Genomic DNA, 6850 nt, shown 5'->3' with positions numbered 1-6850 from the left:
TGTGTGATCAGTCTTCTCATTTTGCTTACCCTGTTGAGCCATGAAGTTAGTTTGTTGGGCTAAAAGGTTCTCCATCATAATCTCCAAGTTGCTTTTCTGTTGAATCGGAGGAGGTTGCTGATTAACACTTTGATTGACATGAGGATTGAATGGTGCTCTAGCTTGAAAACCTGGTGGTGCATTAAAATTGTTGCGAGGTGGAGGAGGTGGATTGAGTTGTGCTTGAGTGTTCTTGTATGAAAATGCAGGATTGTGCTTCCATCCCTCATTGTATGTGTTAGAATAAGGATCATATGGCCGCTTTGGATTGGAATTATAAAGAGCATTGGCTTGCTCAATTGTCATCCCATCATTGTTGATTTGACATTCAGTAGCAGCATGTCCTTGGACTCCACACATCTGACATGAGACCATCATAGATGAACCAGCTTGGAGTCGATCAAACTTGTGAGATAGTGCCTGCACAGTATTAGCTAAAGTGGTTAGCACATAAACATCATATTTACCTCCCTTCTTAGCACGATTGCGACCATTTGGATGGTAGTTGTCATTGGCCGCCATCTTCTCAATCAACTCCTTTGCTTCGGTTGGGTTCTTAGTCATAAGGGAACCGCCTGAAGCAGCATCAATGTAGATACGAAACTCATGTGTCAAACCATTGTAGAAAGTCTGTATCAACATCCATTCAGGAATCCCGTGATGAGGACATTGTCTTTGCAAACGTAGAAACCTTCTCCATGCTTCATACAATGATTCGTCGTCATGTTGCTCAAAGGTTGCTAACTCGTTCCTCAGCTTCGCAGTCTTTTCTTGCCCCAAAAACTTCACCAAGAATGCTTTGGCAAGTTTTCCCCATTATCAAACGTTCCGACACCTTCATCTCTCAACCACTCCTTTGCTCTATCTCGAAGAGAGAAAGGAAAAAGACGTAGTCGAATAGCATCCTCACTCACATTGTTATTTTCACTGTGTCGCATTTCTCCAAGAAACTAGCAATGTGACTCACAGGGCATTCATTGGGTAACCCTGCAAATGAATCGTTGGAGATGAATTGGATGAATTGAGGCTTAAGTTCATAATTTGTAGCATTGATGGCAGGTCGAACAATGCTCGATAATGCACCAGTTGTAGTATCCGGTACACCATACTCCCAAAGAGTTTTAGTTGCTTCTTCACCCATTGCTTTCTTCTTATTCTTAATTCGTTTCTTTGTACTTCCTTGCTTGCGTGCAGTGGCTTCGATTTCAAGATCTAGAGGAATCAAATTCTGTGGACCTCTACGTCGAGTTTGCATGCAACAAAGAAAGAACAAAAAACAAAAGATCAAATAAACAAGAAATGATAGCCGAAGCAGCAAACTAGAAGAAAAACTTAGCAAAAATAAAATCAAAAATAACTAATTTAAATACCTTAGTCCCGGCAACGGCGCCAAAATTTGAAAGGCTTATCGCGTACCTAACAAAAATAACCTAACTATTCCTCCTAACTAATGTAGTCGGGCAAGTAAGGATCGAATCCCAAGAGACTAACTGATTCAAAGTAGTTAAATTGACTCTAATTAATACTAAGCAAGTAATCAATAAAAGTGATGATGAACTAATCTAACTAACTAAAACGAATGAAATTATTAGGAGTGAATCAAAGACTAAAGACATCTAGGTTTAAGTATCCCCACTAACACGAATTAATGCCACAAACAATCCCTTTTCCCTTAATTAACTAATAAATAACTCATAGGATAGACGCGCCCTAATAATACTAAGGATTTCTTTCGATCAATCAATAGCTTCCCTAACAACGCAATCATGCCTATTTTCATGGAGTCATGCAAATTAAGGACTTTAAACATAACATCCTAACATCCTAATAAATTCCATCAACTACTTTCGTGATGATTTCCTTTATCTTAAATTAGGGTTCTAGATTCGATTAAGATTCAACTTTCGTTGCAAAAATAATCAATTCAAAGTATACTATTTCTAGTCATAAATTGATAATTAAAACCAACCCTAAAATAAATGAATCATAAATTAATCAAAGTTTGGGAATTGGGAATTAAACAAGCATCAATTCATATTAGGGTTCAACCTAACCCTAGAATAGAAAACTACTCACACTTGATGATTGAACAAACAAAATAAAGATTAAAAGAAAGCATGATTAACAATAATAATAAATAGAATAGAGAAGATAAAATAATACTTGAATTAATTGATGAAATTGCAAACTTGAATGTCGACAACAAGAACTTGAGGAAGGTAAGGAGAATGGCGTGAAAAAATAACGTGAAGCGTCCAAGAGGAAGAAGTAACGTGATTTCCTCTCTAAAAAAAATCCTTCTTCAAATTCTATCCAAAACCTATTTATATCTATCCAAATACAAGGAGTTTGACTAGGATTTGGACTCCTAAAACACTCTAAAACTAAGATTACGTAATATTGAAATTGGAGACCGCCATGGCCTTGCGGTAAGCTTGAAAGGACCGCCAAAGGGTGGCGGTTTATGCTGTTTTTTTGTTCTCTTGCTATCAAAAGTCTATTTTGTAGCTTCTTAGGCACGGTAATTAATGGTTACCAACACCATATCGCAATATATCTTCAAAATCATCGCAGGATAAAGTTATCAATCCATCTGAATGCTCCGCAATCATCCAAGCTTTCGTGCAAATTCCAATCAACTCCAATAAATGCCATAATCCTACAAAAACAAAACAAATACACCCGAGGAGAGCAATAGCGAAAAGTAAAGAATAATAGCTCTAAGAGATTAAATATATGGGAAAAATATGATGGAAACACACAAATATATCACATAAAAATGAGTATATAAACGTGTTATCATCCTCTTCTACATCTTTCAAAAAGAAACATTTTTTAAGACATTCCTTTACTAACTCAAGCATGTTTTATCGTTTCCTAAGAGAAATATGTCATCCACATACAAGACCAGAAAAGTTATACTACTCCAACTTAACTTCTTGTATAACAAAAGATTCCTCTTCTTTTATGAGAAAGCCAAATTTGTTGCATGCATCATCAAATCCGAGGCTCCAACTCCTTGATGCTTGCTTTAGTCCATAAATGGAATTATTAAGCTTGCATACCTTTCTTGGATTTTCTGGATCTTCAAATCCTTGAGGTTGTGTCATGTACACATCGTGTTTCAAGAACCATTCAAGAAAGAGGTTTTGACATCCATCTGCCATATTTCCTAGTCATGAAAGGCAGCAATCGCAAAGGTTATCATAATGGACTTCAGCATGGTTACTGGTGAGAAGGTTTCATCATAGTCAATACCATGAATTTGTTTAAAACCTTTCGCCACCAACCTTGCTTTAAAAATACTAATATTTCCATCTTTGTCTGTTTTCAACTTGAAAATACATTTTGCATCCAATGGGTTTTACCCTATCATACAAATTAACCAAGTCTCATACTTAGACATGGAATCCATTTCAAATTTCATAGCCTCACTCCATCTTTTAGAGTCTTGACTATCCAAATCATCTTTGTAGCTAGTAGGTTCTTCTGATTTTAAGATCGTTATTTTAGAACTTTTGGTGAAAAGGAAATCAATATATCTCTTTGACAAAATGATGGTCCTGCTAGACCTATGTTGGAAAACAACAGAAGAAGTTTCTACCTCATTAGGTTGAGTGACTTCGCCTGGAGTATCTTTAAGTGGGACGCTAGGAGGAACATAAATTGAATGCACCACCTCCTTAGCATTTTCATGTCAGGTTGCCTCTGATGTGGTGTTAACCTCATCCATTTGTTTCTCATCTTGAATTTCTTCGAGATATACATTAACCCCACACGTTTTTCTTGAAATAAACTCCCTTTCTAAAAAGACACCATTACGAGCAAAAAACCCCTCGTTTTCGCTTTGGTTGTAGAAGTAATATCCCTTAGTATCTTTTAGGTAACCCACAATGAGACATTTATCGAATTTGGGTGAAACTTATCAGAGATTAAATGTTTTACATAGGCTTCACAACCCCATATCCTTAGAAAAGACAATTTTGGAATGTGTCCAGTCCACATTTCATATGATGGCTTTTCCACTGCTTTAGATGGCGCTCTCTTAAGTACATGCCGCTTTCAAGCGCAAATCCCCATTATAAAACAGGAAGATCAGCAATACCCATCATGGATCAAACCTTATCTAGTAGAGTTCGATTCCTTCTTTCAGAAACGCCATTTAACTACGGTGTTCCTGGTAGAGTCCATTGTGAAAGTATTCCATAATATTTCAAATGATCACCTAATTCTTGAGATAAATATTCACCACCATGATCGGATTGCAAAGCCTTAATTTTCTTTCCAAGTTGGTTTTGTACTTCATTTTGGAACTCCTTGAATTTTTCAAAGGATCCCGAGCTATGCTGCATGAGGTAAACATATCCTTATCTACTTACATCATTGGTAAAAGTTATGAAGTAACCACCCCCCCTAACCAACGTACTCATAGGTTTACACACATCTGTATGTATGAGGGCTAAAAAGTTATTGGCCTTTTTACTTGAACCTGTGAAAGGAGACTTTGTCATTTTTCTCATCAAGCAGAACTCACAAGTATCAAATGATTTGAGAATTCCATCTTTATGAAGTTTCTCAATACGCTTTGAGCTTCTGTGGCCTAATTGACAATGCCATAGGTATGTAGGGTTTGAATCATTTGTTTTGTGTTTCTTGCTGTCTATGTTTATAGATGTGAGTTTCTAATTCTAGCGCATATAAACCATTTGATAACTTGGATGAGACATAAAATAAATCATTCAAATAAATTGAGGAACAATTATTCTTGATTTGAAATGAAAAACCTTCAGAATCTAAAATGAAATCGAAACAATATTCTTGGTAATCGTTGGAACATAATAACAATTATGAAGTTCTAATACTAAACCATAACGCAAAAGTAGACTACAATCTCCCACAGCTAACGCAGCAACTCGTGCTCCATTGCCCGCGTGCAGGTCCACTTCTCCTTTGCTTAACGTTATACTTCTTCTTAGTGCCTACACATTACATATAATGTGAGATCCACACCCAATATCAAATACCCATGAAGTAGACGTAGAGAAGTTAATCTCTATAACCTAAATATATAGAGTTGAAACGCCACTCTTCTTCTTCTCCTGATACTTGGGGAAGCTCCTCTTCCAATGACCAAGTTTATGGTAGTGGTAGCACTCATTATGCTACTACTAGGGGTGTTAAGGAGCCGAACTGAAAATGAGTTTGGTTAGGCTTGGCTTGGCTCGAGAAGGGAAAGTTTACAAACTATTCGAATTGAGAAAAGCTCGAGAATAGGAGTAGAAGATCAATATATACCAGCAAAGATGAATAAGAATAGTTTGTTTCTTGCCTTTACCTAATAATTCACCTACTGCATGTATAACCATAAAAATAATTTGCATAATTCAGCGAAATACTTACTGTATATATATCAATGGAAGGGAAAATTACAAGGAAAAAGAAATATAAAACTAAAAGGAGGAGAAGTCAAACATCAAAGGATGAAAATATAAATAAGGAAACAAAAAAACGAAATGGGCTAGAGATGAAATTAACCAAAACAACTTGTCCTAATCGCCGGCTGCTACTCGCCGCCAAGGACCACATTGCTCGCCGGAAAATAGGCTTCATCACTGCAACCACTGCGGTGTTCAACAGTCACGTACGATATTTCAAAAAACAAGAAAATCCAACATAAAAAGGAAACCCGGTAAAAAAAAAGAACTAGGAAGAAAAACGTAAATGTTGAACCCTAGTTTTGATAATGACAAAGAAACAAAGGAACAAACTAAGTAGTGAACTAATGAATTATTTAAGTGTATGGTGTTTAAGGTATCAATGCAAGGAACTGGGAGAATACGAAGTCAATGAAGAAGTCAAGAGAGGATTTCAAAGGCTAAGTAATGAAGTTTCTATGTTGATACTGGAGCAAGCATTGGATCAAGAATAATAGAAGCTAGGCGTTTTATTTTCTAGTTCCAACGTAAAGGAACAAAGAAAGAATGGTAAGGAACTGTGGCAGAATATTTGAGAATGAAGCGTTTGTTCCTTTGTAAGGAACAAACAAGTGGCACTTAGCAAATATGTTAAAGGAACTGAACTAATATAAGGAACTAGACTTAGGCGTGTATTAGTGTAACGGTTAAAATGATAATGGAGTAAGTCATGCCTAGATTATAGGAAATTAGTTATTTCTAATTTCAAATGATAAAATCAGTTTTAAAAAGAAAATCTGTTTTGGAAAAGATTTTATTTTTCGGAAAATAAGAAAATAAATATCCGGTTGTTAGAAAGATTTTATTTCAAAGATATTATTTTCTTAAAGATTAGAAATTCAGATTTAAAGATAAAAAGAGTTTATAAAAACTGATTTTCGATAATGCTCAAGGAACTCCTATTATTTAGGAGTAATGGCTGCATTTTATCCACGTTCATTTATAGTTCATGGGATCATGGGACATGATGTAAAACGTGTTCCTTAGGGGAAGGAACATCATGGGTAAATGGATTAAAACGTGTACTCTACATTAATCCCACGTTCTTCATATTAACACTATAAATATAGAAGTCTAGATAAGTTCCAAAGTGTGTCTGACTAAGTAATTAAGTGAGTTTAACTTATTAAGTGTCAGTGCCTTCATTCTCTCATAATAGCCATTTGTTCTTTGCCTTCTTACTCTAATTCCACTAAGCTTATTTCGATCAATTGTATTTTGGTTTTTGGGGTAAGGGAACTTTGAGTGAAGTTCTGTAAGAGAAAGGCTTTGAGTGAAGCTTGTATGTGTGAGAAAACTTCGAGTGAAGTTGAGAGGAACTGCTGTTAAGGGAACAG

General features: G+C 35.9%; 1 non-coding gene across 1 annotated transcript; it reads left to right on the top strand.

Annotated features, from left to right (window-relative positions):
• Positions 1-691: 691 nt before the first annotated feature.
• LOC125496131 (small nucleolar RNA R71) lies at positions 692-798 on the top strand. Its single transcript, XR_007272833.1, has one exon. It is a non-coding gene; the product is annotated as a small nucleolar RNA R71 (small nucleolar RNA).
• Positions 799-6850: the final 6052 nt, after the last annotated feature.

Source organism: Beta vulgaris, chromosome 3 (genome assembly GCF_026745355.1).
Source record: "Beta vulgaris subsp. vulgaris cultivar EL10 chromosome 3, EL10.2, whole genome shotgun sequence".
NCBI classification, from domain to species: domain Eukaryota; kingdom Viridiplantae; phylum Streptophyta; class Magnoliopsida; order Caryophyllales; family Amaranthaceae; genus Beta; species Beta vulgaris.
The sequence above is the reverse complement of the archived record's forward strand: the minus strand, read 5'-3'. Positions and strand labels throughout refer to the sequence as shown.